This window comes from Panthera tigris, chromosome F2, assembly GCF_018350195.1.
Source record: "Panthera tigris isolate Pti1 chromosome F2, P.tigris_Pti1_mat1.1, whole genome shotgun sequence".
NCBI lineage: Eukaryota > Metazoa > Chordata > Mammalia > Carnivora > Felidae > Panthera > Panthera tigris.
In genome coordinates, this window is record NC_056676.1 from 6,499,799 (window position 1) to 6,523,838 (window position 24,040).

General features: G+C 42.4%; 1 long non-coding RNA gene across 1 annotated transcript; it reads right to left on the reverse strand.

The window, feature by feature from the left end:
• Positions 1-1,881: 1,881 nt before the first annotated feature.
• LOC122235058 lies at positions 1,882-22,633 on the reverse strand. The gene is made up of 3 exons (XR_006213165.1): positions 20,771-22,633; positions 10,139-10,290; positions 1,882-2,862 (listed from the first exon to the last, which is right to left on the reverse strand). It is a non-coding gene; the product is annotated as an uncharacterized LOC122235058 (long non-coding RNA).
• Between the last annotated feature and the right edge of the window lie 1,407 nt (positions 22,634-24,040).

The following is a 24,040-nucleotide window of genomic DNA, read 5'->3' on the forward strand; positions in this document are numbered from 1 at the left end:
GGTGCAGACCTTCACCCTGCTCCCCGTTCTGTCCTCACAGAGCTCAACCGTTAGCAACGCAAATCTAAACCAAAGATTCTCGTTGGAGAAAGGTGAGTCCTGGGGATGTCAAATGATTTGCCCAGGGTACTTCTAATGACACAGCAAGAACCCTTCAGTCCAAGAAGGACTGTCTAATGCATGGGATCGGCAAGACAACTCATACCTTCCCCCGGAGCACACCCAACGTATCCTACCTCCTAATTCAGAGATGTACCTCGTACTGGGCTTCCCTCAGCGCGGTTAAACAAGACCGAACCGTAACAACAGAGTTCCCTCTTCAGATTGTGATTCGATCGTCTCTCCAAGTCTGACGTGTTAGCGGGCGCTCAATAACTGTGTTCATGAATGAGTGAATGAATGTCATACAATAGTATTGCAAATGTTCCCTCTTTTCAGACTTTTAGTCCATCCACAGCACTGATATCTGAGTGTCAGTCTCCACTACAAGCTGACTGATTTCCAAATCAGCTGATTTTTCTGCCTCGCTTTGCGATATATCCGCGTTCAGAGCGTCCCAGTGTTGACCAAGGTACTGTTTCTGATGTCACCTGCACTCCGAACGGAAACGTATGTAAGGCAGGGAACGCCAGAAAACCCCCACGTGAGTTTACGGAACTCTGATGAGAAGAGCTTGGCCACCACCACCATTTCAGATTGTTCCTATGACGGGGGAGAGGGGCAGTGAGAAAGAACAATCAATGGCTCCCGCGCTGTGGCCCACGTGAAGGGAGCTGTGTACAGCTGCAAATGGAGGCTGAGACCACAGTTTGCTAACTCGTCACCACGCACTGATGATGGCCTCCCCTCTGTTGCTGTGCCGGCCCTGTCTGGAGTGTCTTCTGTGGGCTCCAGGGGCCGCAGCCCAGTAAGTCAGGCCTACTCTTCTCTGGAATGCCCATCTCTGATGCATTTTGTGGAGGTGCCATTTTTAACAGTTGCATCCCAAGATGATCCCAAGAGTTGTTGTACAAGGTGACGATGCTAGCTTCTGCACCCGAGCACAGTGGCTCCCTCTCTCCTGAGCAGGTGGGCACGGTCTCATCCTGCTGGGATGAGAGTTAAAACTGAGAATGGGGGCACATGGCTGGCTCAGTCAATTAAGCGTCGGACTCTTGACTTCGGCTCGGGTCATGATCTCACGGTTCGTGGGATTGAGCCCCATTCCTGGCTCTGTGCTGACAGCATAGAACCTGCTTGGGATTCTCTCTCTCTCCCTCTCTCTCTACCCCTTCCTTGCTCACTCTCTCTCTCTCTCAGAATAAGTAAGTAAACTTAAAAAAATAAAATAAAATCATTTTTTTTAAAAGCTGAAAATGGATCATCTTCAAAGAAAGCAGGGAAGGTAAGAACCACAAGTGGTGTGAATTTTGTTTAGATAAGGACAAGTACCTGTTCCATTTAGCAACAAGGGTGTCGTTGGTAAAGTCATTGCGAGCGGTTACGTTTGGAGGAGTGCAGTAGGAAACCGGGTGACAATGAGCTGAGGTCTTAGAAAAAGTCTACAGATTTCAAATCTCATCATTCTCTCTGTAATGCTTTTCCCAGCTTCTTCAAACCAACGTAGTATATCATTTCTGGCACCCACCTGAAACAGTTTCAATTTTTCTTATAGTATTCATCACATTTGCCTTAGATTAAAGCATGGCTCCTCTCTCTTTCTATATCATAAGCTCTTTGAAGACAGAAAGTAGCATCTCTCACACATTCTTTTATTCACCCCCTAACAACACACACACACACACACACACACACACACACACACATCCCTATGCACAACAACTGCTTAGGCCAGTCTTGCCCATAGTAGTTTTTAATAATTGTTAGTGAATGCGAATTGAATTAATATATAACACCTCAAAAATCTGACTCACATTTTTTCAAATAAATATTCTGTTCCACTGATTTATTGCCAGATTATGTGGTGATAACAGCAACTCTGTTCTTAATTATTTGATTTATTTCCATCTCAGTGTCATGTTTTCACCTCAAAATAAAACTTAACTTGAGTAAATCTTCACCAGACATTAATCATATGCCTATTAAATATACCTCTGAGGCTTGGCTATGCCTGACATGTCTCTCAGAGCTCAGTGCTTGGGTTAGTTTGCACTTGGAATGTCAAGTGAATTTTAATATGCTTGGAAATAAGGGCTACAGATATAATGTGAAGGTTTATCACACCTGTCTCAGCTTTACGTGATGCTTATCAAGGCAGATGGGGCTCTCATAGGTGCACCTCTCTTGGGTACCAATGTTCCAAGATCCACTCCTCAACTTTTCAGACCATGATTTTACCAAAATACTGAAAGCCAATCAGTCTTTGGATGCTTGGCTTAACAGAGAGTAGCGTGTAAGCAAAATGGCAAGTCACCAATTTAGAAAGCTGAGTATCCAGGACTCAGACATCCAAGATACTGAACCAGCACGCTTTCTTCTCTACACTGTAGTATAACTCAATAATTTTTCCATGACCTGCGCAGAATTTATCATCCTGGCATGGAACTGGGAGGGAGTGAGGAAAACCTAGCAGCAAGCGCTCCCTGAGATTGGAATGTGCAGTATTTCCGTCGGCAGACTGAAAACATGGGCTGTGTCTGGTCAGCTGGTGGAGCCACTCTCCGCTGGACGGTGTTGAGTGAGGCATCCTGCAGCCCCGTTCATGAAGCCTGTTCGTTTGTTCTCTCTGGAGATGCGTTCAGACCAGTGCGATGCAGAGAACAACCTCAACGTCGGCCAAGACTACACCTTGAACTCTTGAGTGTAGGACCCCGTTATGTGTTATTTTCAAAATGTGAGGCTCTTTGTTTCTCTTCTTGTTCCCTATAGGAGTTAAAAAATTTCGTAAAAGAATAATTAGAAATTACATATTAATTAGCACATAATATATAAAGATATAATTGGCGATAACCTAAAGGTGAGGCGGATGAAGCCGTAGAAGGGAAGATTCTTTTTTTTACTATTAAAGATAAGTTGGTATCAATGCAAACGAGATTGCTATAAATTGAAGATATTACTTGTAATCCCCAGAGCAACTACTGAAAACAAACTTAAGATATACAATCAAGCAAACGAGGAGGGAATCAAAAGGGTATGGTATTAAAAAATTAATTCAACACAAAAGGCCATATGGAGAAATTGAAGAACATAAAAGATATAAGACATACAGGGCGCCTGGGTGGCTCGGTCGGTTAAGCGTCTGACTTCGGCTCAGGTCATGATCTCACAGTCCGTGAGTTTGAGCCCCGCGTCGGGCTCTGTGCTGACAGCTCAGAGCCTGGAGCCTGTTTCAGATTCTGTGTCTCCCTCTCTCTCTGCCCCTCCCCTGTTCATGCTCTGTCTCTCTCTGTCTCAAAAAAATAAATAAACATTAAAAAAATTAAAAAAAAAAGATATAAGACATACAGAAAACAAACCACATGGGCGCCTGGGCGGTTCAGTCAGTTAAGCGTCCTACTCTTGATTTCAGTTCAGGTCATGATCTCACTATTTGTGGGATTGAGCCCCATATCAGGCTCTGTGCTGACAGCATGGAGCCTGCTTGGGATTCTCTCTCTCCCTCTCTCTCTCTGCCCCTCACCCACGCTCTCTCTCTCTCTCTAGCTCTATCTCAAAATAAATAAATAAACTTAAAAAAGAAAAAGAAAACAAACCATACAATGTCAGAATTAAGTCCTTCCTTATCAATAACTCCTTTAAATGTAAATGATTTAAACTCTGCAGTTAGAAGAAAGATATTGGCAGGATGGATAAAAAATGATAATCCATATTTATGCCATCTAATAGAGATTTACTTTAGATCCAAAGACACAAACAGGTTGAAAGTCAAAAGATGGGGAACTTTTTCCCATGCAAATAGTACTATTTTTTACCATGTAAACAGATACCAAAAGGCAGCTGAGGTAGCTGTACGTAACATCAGACAAAATAGACTTTTAATCAAAAACTGTGGGGAAAAGTGACAAAGAAAATTATATATTGATAATGTTAAATATATACACCTCAATCGGCATGGCCCCAAAATACATGAAGGAAACATTGGCAGAATTGATAGGAGAAATAGATAACTCTAAAATAACTGTGGAAGACTTTAATACCCCACGTCAATAAATGTATAGAACATCTAAATAGAAGGTCAATAAGGCTATTGAGTACTTAAACAACACTATAAATCAATAAGATGTAACAGACAGTTTTAAAACGGCCCATCAGCAGGATAAAGATTCTTTTCCAGTGCACATGGAACGTTCTCCAGGATAAACCATATACTAACCCACAAAACAAATCTCAATAAGTTTTTAAAGATTGCAGTCATACAAAGTATGTTCTCCAACCACAATGGAATAAGCCTAGAAATCAATAACTATAGGAAAACTGGAAATTTCACAAATATGTAGATATTTAACAACACACTCCTAAATAATCAATAGCTCAAAGACGAAATCACAACGGAAATAAGAAAATAGTTAGAGATGATTGAAAATGAAAACACTACATAAACACCATGGGATGCAGAAAAAGAAATGCTCACAGGCAAAATTATAGCTGTAAACCTACACATTAAAAGGAAGAAAGATCAGGACACCTGGGTGGCTCAGTCAGTTAAGTGTCCGACTTCAGCTCAGGTCATGATTTCACGGTTTGTGGGTTCAAGCTCTGCATTGGGCTCTGTGCAGACAGCTCAGAGCCTGGAGCCTGCTTCAGATTCTCTGAAGTGTCTCCCTCTCTCTCTGCCCCTCTCCTTCTCACACTCTGTCTCTTTAAAATAAATGTTAAAAAATACTTTTTAATTAAAGAAGAAGAAGAAGAAAGATCTCAGACTATAACCTAACTTTACACCTTAAGGTACCTAGGCAAACAGAGCAAACTAAAAGCAGAGCCAGAAGAAAGAAACAAATCATGAAGATGAGAGCAGTAATCAATGACATACAGTATTGATGAAACCAAGAGTCGGTTCATCGAGAGGACCAACAAACTGACAAACCTTTAGCTAAACTGACTAAGAAAAAAGAGAAGACACATATTACTAAAATCAGAAATTAAATGCATTATTACTGACATTACAGGTATAAAAAGGATTATTAAAGAATACTATGAACAATAGTACATAGTACTGTGTACTATGGTACGTCAACAAATGGAATAACCAGATGAAAGGAACAAATTCCTAGAAATACATAAATTACCAAAACTGACACAAGAAGAAATAAAAACTCTTATTAGACCTACAACAAGTAAAGAGGACGAATTAGTCAAAAACTTCTCAACAAAGTATAGGATCAAATGGCTTCACTTGTAAATTCTACAAAACCTTTAAAGGAGAATTCTCAGTAATCCCCAAACTCTTCTAAAAAACAGAATAGGAAGGAACATGTCTTCACCTACTCTATGAAGCCAGTACGACTTTTATATCAAAGGCAAAGTCACCACAAGAAAACTCAAGACCAATTCCTCCTACGAATATGGATGTAACAATCCGCAATGCAACACTAGCAAACTAAATCCAGCACTGTATTTAAAGGATTATACAACATGACTGAGATTTATCCCCAGAATGCAAGGGTGGTTCAACACATGAAAATGAGTAAATGTAATATACCACATTAGTGGAATGAAGGGGAAGAAAACACATGATCAGAGAAAAGAATCTGATTAATTCAACAGCCTTTGCTAATAATAAAAGCTCTAGAAAACTAGCAATAGGAAAGATGATTTAAGTCAAATCCACAGTTAACATCATATTCAATGGTGAAGACTGAAAGCTTTCCTCTTAAGGTCAGGAACAGGATAAGGATGTTCCCTTTCACCACTTCTATTCAACATTGTAGTAGAAGTTCTAGCCAGAGCAATTAGGCAAGAAAAAGAAATGTAAGGTATCCAGAGTGGAAAGAAAGAAGTAAAACCATCTTTATTCATAGATGAAATGATCTTGTATATAAAAAATACTTTAGAATACATAAAAAATTATTAGAGCTAATAAATGAATTCAGTGAAGTTATGGATTACAAAATCAACACATGAAAATAAATTGTCTTTCTACATATGTGCAGTGAACAATCCAAAAGGAAAATTAAGAAAGTAATTGTATTTATAGTATCATCAAAAAGAAGAAAATACCTAGGAATAAATTTAACCAAAAAAAAAAAAATGCAAAACTCATACACTGAAAAACTACTGAAATAAATTGAAGAAAATCTAAATAAATGGAAAGACAGCTCATGTTCATGAGTTGAAAGAATAAATATTGTTAAAATGGCAATATTCCCCAAAATAGATCTGCAGATTCAATACAATCTCTATTAAAACCCCAATGGCATTTTTTTTGTAAAAAATGGAAAAGCTGATCCTAAAATTCATACAAGATTATGAAGAACCCAAATAATCAAAAGAATCTTGAGAAAAGAACAACACTGGACTTCTCACACTTCCCGTTTTCAAAACTTATTACATACCAATAAAAATCAAAAGGTGTGGAATTGACATATGAATAAACATATAGATCCGTGGGATAGAATTGAGAGTCCAAAAATAAAAACATACATCTATGATCAACTGATTTTAAACAAGAGTGCAAAGACCATCCAATGGGAAAAGAATAGTCTTTTCCACAAATAGTGATGAGACAACTGGATATCCACATACCAAAGAATAAAATGGGACCTAGGTCGCATCATGTATAAAAATTAACTCAAAATGGACCAAAGATCTAAATATAAGAGTTAAAATCATGACAGTCTTAGGAGAAAGCCTCAAGGTAACTCTTCACAACCTTGGATTTGGCAGTGGTTTTTTAGATAGAATACCAAAAGTGCAAGCAATAAATGACAAAATAGATAAATTGGACTTCACTAAAATTAAAAACTGTTTTGTATCAAATGATTCTTTGAAAAATTATCAGAGAAGATGGGGCTCCCAGTGGCTCAGTCAGTTGAGCATCCAACTCTCGGTTTTGGCTCATATCATGATCCCAGAGTCATGGGATTGAGCCCCACATGGAGCTCCATGCTGAGCATGGAACCTGCTTAAGATTCCCTCTCCCCCCTCTCTCTCTTTCTCTCTCTCTCTCTCTCTCCTTCTGCCCCTCTCCCCCGCTCATGTGTTCTCTCCCTACCTCAAAAAGTAAAATAAACAAAAATAAAATAAAATAATTTTTTAAAATTTATCAAAGAAAACAGTTTAGGTGACACAAAAGAACTGTAACACTTCACGAAGTGAACTAAGATTCTCCCTCTCCTTCTCTTTCTCTCTCTCTCTCCCTCCTTCTGCCCCTTTCCCCCACTCATGTGTTCTCTATCTCAAAAAAATAAAATAAAATATTTTTTTAAATTTATCAAAGAAGACAATTTAGGTGATGCAAAAAACTGTAACCCTTCACAAAAGTGAACAGTCTCCTTTTGGAGAACTGTAAACGGGGTGGAAGGCAGAAAGCTTTTATAGGATAAAGATTAAAGAACAAGAAAGAAGACGATAGAAAAATTCAATTAGCTGGGGCCACAGAGTCAACTTTGTTTGGGGTGAGAAGTAACAAGGAAATGAGTATAAAGTCCAGAGTTGGCTTGGTGTTTGGGGATTGACTGACTGGATGTACAGAAAATTGTGCTGAGTGGAAAAAGCCAAGTTTGACAGATTACCTACTATATGATTCCATTTATACAACATTCTTGAAATGCAAAATAATAGGAATGGAAGGCAGATTCATGGCTGCCAGGAATTAAGGAGGGAGTGGATAGAAATGGGTATGGGTATTAAAGGAGATTGAAGATTAAAGGAGATGCTTTCATGACAGAAATGTTCTTGATCAATGTCAATCTCCTGGTTTTGATTTTGAACTGTAAATTTGCAAGACGTTGCCCGTGGGGAGAACTGGGCAAAAGATACATAGGGTCTCTCTATAGTCTTTCTTACAATTGCATATGAATTCACAATTACCTAAAAGCCAAAAGTTTGATTTAAAACAGCAGCCTTCCCCAGCATGAGCTGTTGGGTCTGACCGAGGCACCTGCTTTCCAGCTTTCTTATGCCTGAGCCCCACCACACTACTTGTCATCCCCTGACCACAGGATCAGTCAAAATCATCTCATCCAAAAGCTTTTCAATCTGCCTATGGAGTCCCAAGAAATTTTGAAGTTGCAGGAGATTCAGCCAGCTTGGGTGGTCCAGGGAAGAAGTTGTACCGATACATCTCTACTTTAATACAGAGCAAATCCACTTTTGTCTGTGATAAATACTGGGATTCCACTCATTTCATTATTTTTTAACTTTTATTTTAGAGAGGGGGGGGAGAGAGATAGAGAGACAGAGAGAGAGAGAGAGAGAACCTCAAGCAGACTCCATGCTCAGTGTGGAGCCCTACACCAGGCTCGATCCCAGAACCCTGGGATCATGACCTGAGGCAAAATCTAGAGTCTGACACTCAACGAACTGAGCCACCCAAGTACCCCTCCACTCATTTTAGATAGGGTTCTACTGCATTATAATATTGGAAAGTTGCTCATCTGATAAAATCAGAGGCTTGTTTTGACTTCAGAACATCTTTGAGATGTGGCCAGCCCTGATTTTCTTGGCTTCAACCAAGCCATTGTTAAAGCTGAGCTCAAATCCCATTAGTTTTGGGAAGTCACTTAACTGCACTCAGTGCCACTTCCTCATCCCTGAAAGGAAGGTGACAATCATATCGTCACAATAGGGCTGTTCTAAGCTTTAAATGAGATGAAGCATTTAAAGCACTTAGCCCAGTGCCTCCTGCAAAGTAGTACTCATTGCATAATAGCTAATTTTAGAATTTCTACCTCTCAACAACCTTTTATTCTCTACAATTCTAATAGGAAGTTCCTGCTTGATAAGGAGACAAAAATCTATCACTTGACAACACAGGATGGGGCCAACTTACCCGTCTCCTTGATGTCTTTTCACATGACCTACTTTTAGGTGCTGCTCACACATCACTAGATGTTCTCTGCTTTTCCATTGTTTCTCGATATGACCATGCCAATATCACACGGGCTGGCTACATCACCTTTCTCATTGTGCAGCCTCTCAGCACTAATGTAACTCAGACAGCCCTATAGTTACAGCCACATGGCCTGTTGACTGAGGGTGGGAATGTTTGTGACAGTCCTCAAGCCTGTTTCACACATCTTACTGTCAACACATATCCATCCAGTTATTTAAGCCATTGGGATTTGGGAGACCGTGAGTCTCAAATGGTGGCAACAGTTGCATTGGAAAACAAATCCCACTCCACGTCATGTGGCCTCAGTCACACGTCTCCCTGTCCCACCCCACTCTCTAGAGACCTTGCATTGTTTGTTTGTCACACAAACAATGCTGCTTCTTGACCCCAGGCTTCTACCCAATAACGCCGTCTCAGACCACGGTCTTCACACACTCTCCTTTCTTGTTGGCCAATGAACTAACTATTCAACATTCAGTTTGCCGGGCCACTTCCTTCTCAAAGTCTTCCCCAGACCCCCAGGCTAGGTTAGGGGCCTCATCTCTGTACACCCATTCGATCTGTTCTTACTGTAAATTATCTTTGAGGACTCTGACGAATGATGCCTCTTGTTCCCTACTTGATCCTGAACCCACTGAGAATAAGGCCAAGTGACATTTTTATCACTAATACAGCTGCTGTTGGAGGGCAAAGCAAGTCAGTTTCGCAACACCAAACCCCAAATCTTGGTAAACTCACCCACCATCCGTGGCGCTGATGGGCACCCAACAGAGGCAGACTTTCCTGCAGGTAGCTTAAATGGGGAGGAAGGATCTGAGATCCACCGGCTAGGTTTCTCCTCTCAAATTCATCATTAGCTAAATCACTACCTCTCCTGGACGAAGTGAGTGAGGGATCTGGGACAGATGCTTTACACTGCTAAGGCTCTCTTTACACACATGGGCACATCAGGAAATGTGGACACATGAGGAGAAGTGTGAGGGAAGGCCCCTCTCCGCTCTCCTCCAGCACTTAGCAAAGTGGGTAAGCTTCACCTAATGCCCATTCTCATCTCACTGAACTCTAAGCTACTTAAATATGGTGTACCCATTGCCTAGAGTGGTACACACACAGGGAAGTTGCTCTCTAAAGATATCTTGAGCTTACCAAGGCTGGATTCACTCCCTTGAGATCAGTCTCCATCCCTCGACTCAACAGATACCAACTGACTGGGGCTCCTCTGGGCAAACCCACCCAAGGATAGAAGGCTCTTTGGCTTAATAGATCCCCTCTTGGAGGGGCTTGTGCCCACTGTTTCTCTGGGAAAAAAAAGAAAAAAGAAAAATATATATATATATGAATTAAAATATCTGGTGATAAATGACATTAATCATGATTGTAGGGTCAACAAATAATGTCAAAATGGGATTCTATATGCATGAAAATGCCAATGGCCATTGAGATATTACTTATTTTAATCCACTCAGACAGAAAAATAAACATCATTTAATCCAATGTCTATAAATGTGTTCATTGTTCTCCATATCAATGGGAAAAATAATCAGATTTCCTCTTACAGTTACAATAATATAAAACATCTATGTGAAAGATAGAACCACAAGTTCAAGAAAAGCTTAATGTTAAATGTTAAAGCTCAAATACACCATAAAGGAAAAGATAAAACAGTATGTGTAGAAATGGGAAAAATTAATTTTTGGCAAATTAGATTACATTAAATTAGCACAGAATTTTAGAATCATGAACTGACCTCAATATTTAATGATGACATTAATAAATTTCCTTTGCAATATTCTGCATTCGAGGATGGAAAAAATACTGATTACGACACTATGTGGGGCCAAGACCACATGGAGACCATACATATCAGTGTGCTTCTCAGCCATGTCTCCTTCTCATGCCAAGATTCTGGATGTTAAGGGTCCTTCTTTTTCTACTCATTAACCACCTTCTAAGGCTCCAGGGGGAAAGCTAGGAACCAGTTCAGGTACTTGGGCTCTGGGTCTAGCTCCCTTTGAACTACTGTGAGAAGCAGCAAGGAATACAAATGAGGAACCCACAGTGTCCACTGTCAGAGAAAACCCAGATTTTAAATATTCATTTAGAAATTTGTTGGTTTTAGGTTTTCTTATTTAGTTATATGATCCAGTGTGGGTTCATCCTTTTTCATAGTACAAGGTAGAAATGGAAGTTTATTTATTTGCATATGGATATTCAGTTGCTCTGGTAACATTTGTTGGAAAGTCTATCCTTTCTCCACTGAAGTGCCTTGGCACTTTGACAAGACAACTGTTCTATATTTGGGGTCTATTTCTGGGCTTTCACTAAGAAGAGAGATTTCTAATCCCATTGATTTTTATGTTTACGCTTATGCCACTCCCACCCTGACTTGGTCGCTCTACAGTTAAGTCTTTAACTCAGGTACTGTAAGTCTCCAAATTTGTGTTCCTTCACAAAATTATTTTGGCCGCTCTTTGCATTTCCATGTAAGTTTTAGAATCAGATAGTCATGAGTTTAGTCTGATTTCTTCTCCTAACTCAACTTATTTTGTTTCCGAGCCTTTCCTTCTGTATGCAGTTTCATTGAGGGCTAAGATGTTCATTGAGGGCTAAGACATCAATCATGTGATTGATGTCAAGGAGATGATGAACTCTGAGGCCATGTGTCACCATCCAAGATTCCGTGAGCACAGTATTTCTCTTTTAAATGCCCCGTATTAAAAATCCAATTCACCCAGCACGTATTGAGTATCTATTCTATGCCGGGCGTTTTGCATCTTCTATTTTCTCTGATCCTCAGAACCACCTTGAGCAGCTAGCACGCTTCATTGCTCGCTCAAAGGTCACGCTACAAACCCACCCGCAGTACGTCTGTGTGGGTACAGAGCTGGCCCCGTTAGCGGACTTTATACACACAATGGAATACTACTCAGCGATGAAAAGGAATGAAATCTTGCCATTTGCAACAACATGGATGGAACCGGAGGGTATTATACTAAGTGAAATAAATCAGTCAGGAAAAGACATCACACGTTTTCACTCATATGTGGAATTTGAGAAACTTAACAGAAGACCATGGGGGAAGGGAAGGGGAAAAACAAAACAAAACAGTGACAAACAGAGAGGGAGGGAGGCAAACCATAAGAGACTCTTAAATACAGAGAACAAACTGAGAGTTGATCGGGGTAGGTATTGGGGGTGGTGGTGATGGGCATCGAGGAGGGCACTCGTTGGGATGAGCACTGGGTGTTGTACAGAAGTGAGGAATCACGGGAATCTACTCCCAAAGCCATGACTGCAATGCATACACTGTATGTTAACTAACTTGACAATAAATTATTAAAAAAAAAAAAAGTGGAAGTGAATTTGTTCAGAGCCAGTGATCGGCTGTCGGTTGCGATCCTCATGCCCCACAGCGAGAGTCAGGCTTCTCTCTGTGGTTGTGTTCTAGAGCCTGCTGGCAGGTCATAATCACCTAGGAACCCCAAAAAACAACTACAAAACAAAAACAAAACAAACAAACAAAGAAGCCCCACAGTGTCCTGGGCTCAAGACCAAATCTATTAACTCTTGCGTTTCGGAGGATAGTGTCTAGGACCCTATATTTTAAAGTCCATCAAGCCCTTTAGAAACACGACTGTTCTGACCACCAGAGGGAACAACTCTCCTCAGCGTTTCTCCATCACCTACAAACTTGTTTCCTTGTATTCTAATCCTTTCTTATGCCAAGACAGCAAATTTCAGACACAACTCTCTGCCCCAAATCCCTGAGGATCATGGATTCAACTTTCAAATTAAAAAAAAAAAAAAAGTAGTCATCTAGTTCTTGCCATAGTTGTTGTTGTTGTTGTTGTTGTTGTGTGTTTTTTATTACAAATTGACATGACCATGAAATTCAATTTCTGACTCTAATCAAGATCTGGTACTAAAGGGAAAAAGCTATTATAAAGGACATTAAGTCAACCAAAACTGCTGAAATATGGATGGTAAATCAGATAAAAGTAAATGCACACTTAGCTGATCATTGTACTGTGGTTATATAAGAAAAAAAAACCTCTTCTTAGAAAATACGCATTTTCATATTTACAGCAAATGAGTCATGTCTGTAACTTGCCATTAAATGGTTCAGAAAAATAAATGTGTAAGTTTGTGTGTGTGTGTGTGTGTGTGTGTGTGTGTGTGCATTTGCAAATAGAGACAAAGCACAAGCAAATAATGATAAAGCAAATGGGATAAAATATTAGCTAAAGGTGAAGCTATCTATAAAGTTGTTTACATTAGTTTTGTTCCTGCGACTTTTTGTAAACATGAAATTATTTCCCAACAAAACTTAAAGAAAACAAGGTTTCATTATATGTTGATTTTTAAACAATCTTGTGCATCACTCAGGCTCTTCACTGAATAAACTCAGAATCCCTGCGACTTTTCTGCATCCTAAAGGCACTGTAGGTCCCACAGGGTCCCTGTGCCGTGTGCTGTATACATAGAACGGTGTGAGGTGACTAAGCAACTCAAGGCACCTTGCACCGCCTCTATTTAAAGACTAGTCAGATTTTCCTTTTTAAAACCTATTTAAATAGAAACCAACTGCCTGGTGCACCTCACTTTTGTTTTCTTCTTCTTTTCAAATCCTTGAAAATCCTGAGAGAGGATTGATTTACAGAGAAGCACAGCCCGCGGTATTTATCAAGCCACTACCACGTGGGGGAGACATTTAGGCGCTGGGAATGGAACGTAGCAATGCTACTACTTCATGGGGAACGGGTGCAGTTTGGTGCCTGCCAGATGCGACAGACCCACCGGAGGAACAGGAAAGCGAGCGCATGTCACACACACACACACACACACACACACACACACACACACACACCCTGCGACAGTAACCTCCACAAGGCTGGGAGAACCAGCGCTCTGATTTCATCTACCAAAGAATCCCGAGCACCCTGGTAACTCAGAAAGCAGCTTTGGGCCTGTGTAGAGAGATCTCCAGCTAAAACCAGGAAACCGGCTGGAGGACCATCATTTCCTGGGCAGTGAGCGTGAGCCAGGTTCTGGGCTGAACCCTCCCCACTGGTTGGTCTCACTGAGCCCCTTCCACGATGCGATGGGCATCATGACACGCGTGGACACTAAGTCACAAAACGTCTGCGTGGCGGAGGCGGGGTTTCAGCTTATTTCCCTCTCACCTCTACAGCCATGGCTTGGGTTTATTTTTAAGAGTTCCCCTAATATTTCACCAGGAATATTTAACTTCTAAAACCCAAAAGCTAAGCAGTATCCTTCTCCTCCTCCCAAGTGAAGCAAGGACCTTAGAAGGCAAATTCACCTCATGATTCTCGCATACCATGTTCTATCACACGCGATATTTTTTGTCGCATCTTGTTTTTGTTTTAAACCTCCCCAGTTAGGCCTCATTTGTCCGGCTTATCTTAAAAATAAAACCGTCTGGGGCGCCTGGGTGGCTTGGTCGGTTAAGCATCTGACTTCGGCTCAGGTCATGATCTCACAGTCTGTGAGTTCGAGCCCCGCGTCGGGCTCTGTGCTGACAGCTCAGAGCCTGGAGCCTGTTTCAGATTCTGTGTCTCCCTCTCTCTCTGCCCCTCCCCTGTTCATGCTCTGTCTCTCTCTGTCTCAAAAATAAATAAACGTTAAAAAAATTTAAAAATAAAATAAAATAAAATAAAAATAAAACCGTCTGTTATTTCACCAACAAAAATGAGTTTATTCAAGAACAGCAGAGAATCGCAATCTGGAACCCGCAAGCTACAGCAAAACCAGGGGCAAGTCCAACAAAGGAGAGGGACATTATTTTAACAGGGAAGAAGGAGAGGGTTGGGAAGGCTTGTTCGGAAAGAAAATCCCTTAGTGTGATGACCGTTTCTCATCGGCTGAGTTACTGGGGTAGTTGATTCGTTGTAGGAGTTGCGGTGTGCATGTTCCCCTGTTGGGACCTATAATTGGCGATTCTTTCCCGTTGACTATTCTCTTGGAGTCTGTAACTGACCATTCTTCCCATCGTTGATATTAGGTGATATGGCTCCCCCTTCTAGGCTCCTCCTCTTGGCCTCCCAGCTCCATTTTAGAGAGGGTTCCGTTTATTGTGCCCACAGTCGTATTTAGTCAGGCTCTATTTCTGGACTTTATTCCGTCCTACCAGTTTGGATGGTGATTTTCATGCCCATACAACACTGACTCGGTTACTGTGTTTAAATCAATCACTGTCAAGTCTTCCAACTTGGTTCTTTCTTTCAAAACTGTTCCAGCTCTTCCAGGTCCTTTACATGCGCATGTTAAAGTCAGCTTGCCAATGTCTACAACAAAGCTTGATGGCACTTCTGTTGGGATTGTATTGAAATTTCACATCAGTTAGGGAGAACTGATCTCCGACTCCCTCTCCATGATCATGGTGACTCATTAATTTCATTAATTTTGTCTTCTTTCATTTGTCTTTGCAGTGTTCCTTAATTTCCAGTGTACAATATTACACACATCTTGTTGAGTTTTTAATGTATTTTTATACTATTTTCAATTTTCCGTTGTTGGTTGCTAGCATAGAAAAATGCATTTCTGTATTGACCTTGCATTCTGCAATTTTACTAGTCTCATTGATTAATTCTAGGGTTTTTTTATACATTTCTTCACATTTTCTACGCAATGATGATGTCATCTGTGAATAAATAAGGTTTTACATTGTGCTTTCCAATCTACACACTTTCTTTTTCCTTGTCATATTGTGTGGACGGGGACTGTTACAATGTTGAATAGAACAGACATCATTACCTTCTTCCAAATCTTAAGGGAAAAGCACTCAGTTTGTCATCACTTAGTATAATGTCCATGGTAAGTGTTTAACAAGTACTCCTTACCAAATTGAGGAAGTTTCCATTTATGCCTAGTTCACCAGGAATTTTTGTGTATGGGCATTGAATTTTGTCAAATTCTTTCTTGGCATATATTGAAATGGGTTTTTTTTGCATACAATGAAAATATGGTTTTTTTAAAAAAAATTTTTTAACGTTTATTTATTTTTGAGACAGAGAGAGACAGAGCATGAACGGGGGAGGAGGGTCAGAGAGAGGGAGACACAGAATCTGAAACGGGCTCCAGGCTCTGAGCTGTAAGCACAGAGCCCGACGCGGGGCTCGAACTCACGGACCGCGAGATCATGACCTGAGCCGAAGTCGGCCGCTTAACCGACTGAGCCACCCAGGCGCCCCGAAAATATGGTTTTTCATTCATGTATTTCCTCTTTTAATCTTTTAGGCTATAAATTGGATGAAATCCACTGATTGATTTTTGAATGTTAAATCCACTTTGAATTTCTGCAATAAACCCCACTTGAATGTGACATAATATCCTTTTTATATACTGTTGGATTCACTTTGCTAAAATTTTGTTAAGATTTTTACATCCATGTATATGAAGGATATTAGGCTATAGGTATCTTTTCTTTTCTTTTTCCTTGTAATTTCTTTTCTGGTTGCGGTATCATGGTCATTCTGGCCTCTGAAAATGAGTTGGCAAATATTCCCTCCTCTTGTTTTGTCTGGAGTAATTGGTATGAAGATGATTTTTTTTTCCCCTTAAATGTTGGTATATTTCACCAGTGAAGGCAGCTGAAGGTGCCTTCACTGGAGTGGAGTTTTCTGTTCTCTGTTGGAATGTTTTCACCTACAAATTCAATTTCTGTAGTAGATTTAGGGCGATTTGTGTTTTTAAATATTTTTTTCTGTCGAGGACCATTGAGCTTCTTAGGTCTATGGTTTATGGTTTTCATCAAGTGTGGAAAACGTGTAGCCATTATTTCTTATCTGATGGTCCTTCTCCTATTTTAACTGCATGTATGTTGGAACACTTGATATTATCCCATAACTCCCTCAGACTTTTTTCAGTTTTTTCTCTCTGTGTGTTTCATTTTGGAAAGTTTCCATCGCTGTGTACTCAGGACCCCTGTGATTTTCTTCTGAGGTATCTAGCATGTTGTTAATCCAATCAAGTGTGTCTTCTATTTCTGATATTATCTTTTTTTCTCCAGAAGTTCCCTTTGTGTCTTTCTTTTTTTCCCCCCCAATGTTTATCTATTTTTGTGTGAGAGAGAGACAGAGCATGAGCAGGGGAGGGGCAGAGGGAGAAGGAGACACAGAATCCAAAGCAGGCTCCTGACTCCAAGCCTGCTTTGGATTCTGTGTCAGCACAGAGCCCGACGCGGGGCTCGAACCCACAAACTGCGAGATCATGACTTGAGCCAAAGTTGGATGCTCAGCCGACCGAGTCACCCAGGAGCCCCTTTTAGGTCTTTCTTAACACCTTTGATTTCTCTCCTCGTCACATTCATGTCTTCGTCTACATTCTTGAGCCTTAGAACATATTGCAATCGCTGTTTTCACATCCTTATCTGCTAATACTCTCATTTTATCATTTCTGGGTTTGTTTCCATTGAATGGGTTTTTTCCCCCCTTGACTGTGGGTCATAGTTTTTGTCTTTGCAGGTTTTGTGATTTTTTTAATCGGATGCCAGATGTTGTGACTTTCATGTTGCTGTATGCTGAATTTCACTGCATTCTTTTAAAAGAAGTTGGCACACAGGTTCCTGAGGAAGTTTGAAAGCTTGCTTTTAAGGCTTGTTAGGGCTAGCTAGAGCGGCCTTCAGTCTAGAGCTAATTTATCCCCACAGCTAATTTGTCACACTGCTGAAGATCCTGACTGTTCATGTATCAGAGCTCTCTCCCCTCTGCAAGAGGGAACACGGACTCTCCCTGCGTGAGCTCTGGGAACTTCTGGACTTCTTGTCTTTCAGCCCTATGGAGAGGGACCCTGTGCCCGTACAAACCAGTATCCGCCAAAGACTCGAAGGAATCCCTCTTTAGATCCTCAGAGTTTGCTCTATGTAAGTCCCTCCTCTCCAGCAGTTTGCCCACAAATCCTAGCCGCTTCGGTCCCTGCAGATGCTGACCTTTGCCTTCAGCTGAGCAGAATCACTAGTCTACCTGCTGGGTCCCGGCAACAGCCTCCAGGCAGTACCTTGTTTCTTTATCCCAGGGATCATACACCTGCACTGGGTGTCGCCCACCGCCTGAAAGAGCCGTTTCTTATGTTTTGTCCGCTTTTTTAGTTGTCTGTGGTGGGAAAGCAAGGCTCCAGGGTGGCCTCCCTGACTCCCACGTCCTGGTGGTGTTCATACTCTTGAGTGTAGATAGCACCTGTGACTTCCTTCTAACCAACAGAATGTGGCAAAGGTGACAGGGTGTGTATGATTACATGTATGTGATTGTGTTACGTAGGATTGTAATGCTCATCTCCAGAAGAAACCTTGATGGCTTTGCAGAAACAAGCTGTCATATTGTGTACGACCAGTTGGAGAGGGCCCCCTGTCAAGGAGCTGAGGGTGAAAAATCGAAGCCCTCAAGCCAGCAGCATGCAAGGAACTGGACTTTTCCCAAAACCATGTGAGTTTGAAAGTGGATACTGCCCCAGACTTCAGACGAGACCACCACCCTGACCAACACCTAACTGCAGCTTTGTAAAACTCTAAAGCAGAAGTCCCAGCTAAGCCGTGCCCAGACTCCTGACCCACAGAAACTGTCACGTAATAAATGTGTTATTTCAGCCTGCTGCCTTCGCGGTAATATTGCTGCAGCAAGAGGTAATTAATATGAAAGTTAATTCCCACGGCAGTTAACATTTCAGGGGAAGAAGTAGAAATCTTACTCTACTTTTAAGAGGAAAAGGAGTATATTTGATTTTCTACTTCATCTAAAATAATCCAAAAGTCTGTAAACATAATAATGTTTTCCACGGAAAACGTAATGAGTCTCATTAAAATAAAAACAACAAGTATGAGAAAGTGATTGATATATACTCCAGATACAAAGATCCTTTACAGGGTAAGTGTTAAGAACCCACTGACTTGAGTTTAAATTGTGGCTTTGTCCTTGTGACTTGCTACATCCTTACCTCTCTTAGCTATGGTTTTCTTGTCTGTAAAGAAAGATTAACACTTGCCTCGGCATTCTTGTGGGATACAGGTGGACCACTTCACATAAAACACCTATCGCAGTGCCCAGCACAGGGGAGTGCGATACGTTTTAGTTTCCATTTTTGTTATATCCAGCGAGGTTAGCAAAACTACTTACCTATTTTCACAATTTGTAGTAATCAAAAGTAGGGACAGGAAAGATCCAGAGGAGAATTCTGTAACGTTTATACAGCAAATATTTATCGAGTTTCACCTAGTACAGGTACTGGCTGAGATTTAGGTATATTGTAGTGAATAAAACAGACTTGGTCTTTAATCTCAGGATGCTTACAGTCTAGTGTGGAGAACATTGGATAGATAGGTGGGATGGATGGATGGATGGATGGGTGGATGGATGGATGGATAGATAGATAAAACAAGTAACTGGTTTGATGAACGAATCCCACCAAAATGCATATATAGATGACATTTTTCCAGAAACTATTCTTCTATTAATTTGTGCCATCAAATTCCCCGTCTCTCTAATCAGCTCCTTTACTGGGATTTCAGTATGATTCTTTGCTTTTTCGTCACTTTTAACTATTGAAACAAGCTGGTCAACACGTCAGTCTCAGAGTCCATTAAAACGGCCCTCTCTGCCCCCTCTCCCCCGCCCCCCCACCCGCCCTGCCCTGCTGAACACACAGCTGTGGATGCTGGAGGGGCGGGGAGGCAGTTTCTGCTGCATCACACACACTCACCCCTGCATGAGGAGGTGAATGAGGAGGACGAGCATGAAAAATGACGTCTCCTTACATGACTCTGCTCATGTTGAGTGTGCCGAGTTCGTTCTAAAAGCTGATCCGTTATATAAGCAAGAACATGGTGAGGAAGAGACACCTGCTGTGTTTTTATGGATTACAATTGCCTGAAATTAGCTCATTTTCCATAGACGTGATAAGGATGGGTCCCCAACAAGATCTACTGACAGCTGAATCCTGAGCAGCTCCCATATGTATAAAGTGGCCGCTGGCGAGAGATGATGTGTCTTTCAGCTGTCCCTGCCTGGTGGCACCACGCAAAAAAAGTTCCACCTACTTTTTGATCTACCTACTTTTCCAACGCTGAGGCAATCACCAGCAAACCTGCGATTTCTATCTCACCTCCTCCCTTACCTCTTCCTACCGAGCTAAACTGTCCCCCCATCTCTCATCGAGCCCTCTTCTCAGGTCCAGTAGCAAAGGGGCAAATCAGTAAGCGCAGCAGTTCAGGGAGTATCCAAACGGGAAATAAAATGGTTCTCCCAGCACACACGACTTTTGGATCTTCATCTAACTTGGCTTTAAGAAAGGGAACCAGTTGAGGGACCCTCTCACTGGCCCTATGGGACAGCGTCTTTTCATACACATGGCAATCTCCCTGAAGGTCACCTGTCCCCCTGCGTCCTTTTCCAGACTCCTATTTTTCTCTCTTATTTCTAAAGGCTGGAACATGTGGCCTTCTTGGTTGCCAAGATAAGGGAAGCCAGACTAGAGAATCCACTAGGGGCTTTGTATAGAGCCTCAGCCTGCCCTCAGCCCATTTCACTTATTCTCTTCAAACGAGGAGGGGGTTGGAAGAATAGTGTCTACCTCTGAAAGGAACAGAAGGTGAGATTTTCATGTTAAAGGCCCTGGGTCAGTCTTTCTGATTTAGGTTAACACTGACTGATATCCCTAAACGCTAACAACTGATTTCTGACCTTTTAGAATATATTTCCAGAAATATATTCTAAAATATATTCTAAATATAATCCTCTTCCTGGGATTCCAGAAATAGATACTTACATACTTTACTTTCCCAGAGTTCAATCCTCTTCAGAGGGACAGATGGCTGACTTTTCTCTGTGGGTAATTTCCCCTGATATATACAGGTTCACAACATCCTAACAGCTAAGCCTCATCCATCCACTGTTAGGGAAGATGCCCAGGTGTCCATCAGCACTGGGACTCAGCATGATGGGCAGGCCCTAAGATACAAAAAAGTCCAGAATGTGAGATGCAGAGAAATGGGTGGGAAAAGGTGAGCTTGACATACGCAAAGGGCTCTTAGTGTCAAAGAGGTAGGGCTCCAAAGGTCTCCTAAGACAATGACCCAGGTTTTTTAAAAGCTCTGGTCCATAACCTTTTATTTTCTTTAACCCATGGCTTTTCCACACTACCAGTTCTGGAAAACCACAGATTTGAAGTGCATGCACACTCTCATTGCTTCCCAAGCATCTCACAGCTTTGAAATGGAGTTGGGCATAAGCCTTCTGACAACGCCCTAGACTCCGGTCCGGCCATCTACATATCACACCTAGACTTCTCAGCTGCCTCCCCACTGTTCTCTTCAGCAACAAGGTGCCAGACAAAAACCTGTAATTCTGGGCCACGGTCCCCGCTACGGGGCCACATTTGAAATGCGTTCCATTTCCCCATGTGCCGCTTCCCCCTCCCACCCTCACACCACTGATTTTTCCATGGATCCCAACCCTCTGCCAGCCGATTCTACACAATCTCGTGCGTTGCTGGCAGCACCCGCAGCCCTGGGCGAGAGCCACACCCTCCGCTACCACCATCCTGCAGGAACGGCCTAACAATTCTGCCCTGACGGGTCTTCCGGGTGGGTCCCAGCACAGATGTAACCCCTACAGAGGTGCGGGTTTCCTCTTCCTTACAGTTTAAACGCTTTTACAGGTTTTCTATTGCTGCCCCCTTCAATGTCACTGAAACTCTACATCCCCTGAAAATGTGCCCCCCCCCCCCACTCACTAAGGAGATGACCTCACTGAGGAAGCTGCAACTTTTTACCCCAGATCCTGATGGGTTGCTTTCATCTCAAATGTCAATGGAGCCCCAAAGGAGCCCACTCTGTAGATGCTTTCGTGGCTGTCTGTCCACATTTGGGGGAAATGCTTGAAAGGAGAAACTTGGAGGAGAGCAATGACAGTGGCAATGGTTGGAGAGGGAAGGAGAAAAATGAGTGCACAGCTGTGATCAATGACAACCGCAACAGGTAGGATTGCAGCTTGTAGAATGGTGAGGACATAGAGGAGAAAAGGGAGGTGCCCTGACAGTGAGGGCTGCAGAATAGCTCCCAAGTTAAGTGGAAGAAAACCCATGGCCTGGGATGCAAACAGGAAATACACTCTGGGAGGAGAACAGGAAGCACACTCCGGGATGAGAACAGGAAGTACACTCCGGGATGAGAACAGGAAGTACACTCTAAGATGCGAACAGGAAGTACACCCTGGGACGAGAACAGGAAGTACACTCTGAGATGCGAACAGGAAGTACACCCTGGGACGAGAACAGGAAGTACACTCTGAGATGCGAACAGGAAGTACACCCTGGGACGAGAACAGGAAGTACACTCTGAGATGCGAACAGGAAGTACACCCTGGGACGAGAACAGGAAGTACACTCTGAGATGCAAACAGGAAGTACACTCTGAGATGCGAACAGGAAGTACACTCCGGGATGAGAACAGGAAGTACACTATGGAACCGGAAGAGGAAGTACACTCTGGGATGCAAAGGAGGCAGAAGCCCAGCCAGCAAGCCAGTGGGCCAGCTCGCAGGGAGGGCCTGGCCGGCGCAGCGCCGCAGGTCCCCAGGACGCCGGTTTTCTACCAGGAGGACGACTGGCCCCGTCCTCCTCCCTGCTGCTCCCACCCAGCTGTCACCCAACTCACCTGTCTGCTCTTCTTCTCCTTTCTTTCTCTAGCTGACTCTTCTGTCCGAATCATCTCGCTGCCTGTTACTTCTATCCATCCTGCATCCCATCGTCTCAAGACAGGTCTGGGTCAGCCAGGACGGTCCTGCTGGACCCCAGGACTGGGCTGCCCACCCCCCACCGCCATCTCCCTATTTGCTGCCTGCGGGTTCAGTCAGCTGTGCCTGTGCAGAGGGTCCCGGAGCATCACCAAGGCAACATCCCTGCAGAGCCCCAGTCAAGACCATTCCATGTGCGGTGACTAAGGGCACGACCGCTCTCTCTGTAAGGCAGGCCCTCGGAGGGCCAGCTCTAACACCTGCAAATGCCTTGTTTTCAAGTGGTTCTGTGACACTTCCTTCTGCAACCTTTCTCCAGGCAGCTCCTCCTGATGACGAGGCTGCCTGGGGGGAGGGTCAGACGACACGACACGTTTGCTTCACCTTTCTAGGTCAGAATGGGATCTAAAATGTTTAGTATTCAAACAGAACTGTTTTAGATGACAAGGAATTACTGTTTTAGAGTAAATGTTTTTAAAAGTAAGTTGAACCCAAAGGACCAACTCCTGTTATCCCAAATACTTGGCTCAAATGTTGAAAATTACTACAAACTGATACTGGCTCAGAGGGAGAAAACATCCTAACTGGAGCGGCTTCCAATGAAGCAGGTTGCCGGCCACTGGTGTTAATCAAGAAGAGGCAGGATATCCATCTGCCTATGGTGCCAGCCAAAATAATCCCATATAATGATTACAGTCTGTTTTCAATCCTTTACACTAATACAAATTTGAATTCTCACCACTTCAGATACAAGTGTTGTAACAGACTCTTAAATCCTTCCAGCTCTGAGTCCATACCCCCCAGCACATCTGCTCTTACTCCCCAATTTAGTCTCAGCCTAAGATGCACTTTACATGTCAACTTTGATTAAAAATACCACCTTTGGGGGGCACCTGGGTGGCTCAGTTAAGCATCAGACTTCGGCTCAGGTCATAATCTCACGGTTCATGGGTTGGAGCCCCACGACGGGCTCTGTGCTGACAGCTCAGGGCCTGGAGCCTGCTTCGGATTCTATGTCCCCCTCTCTCTCTCTGCGCCTTCCCCGCTTATGCTGTCTCTCTCTCAAAAACAAACATTAAAAGAATTTTTAAATAAAACATTGAAAACAAGTGCCACCTTTGGGACTTTAGGTTGAACATAGTGAATATCTTAAACACACACATTTAGCTCTGCTTCCCTCCCAAGCTTACACTTGAAAGGCTACAAAGAATTGAAAAAGGAATAAAACAAACAAACAAACAAAATCAAAAGGAATAAACCCACAAAGAGAACAAAAGAGATCATAGCCAACACTTTCAAGAAA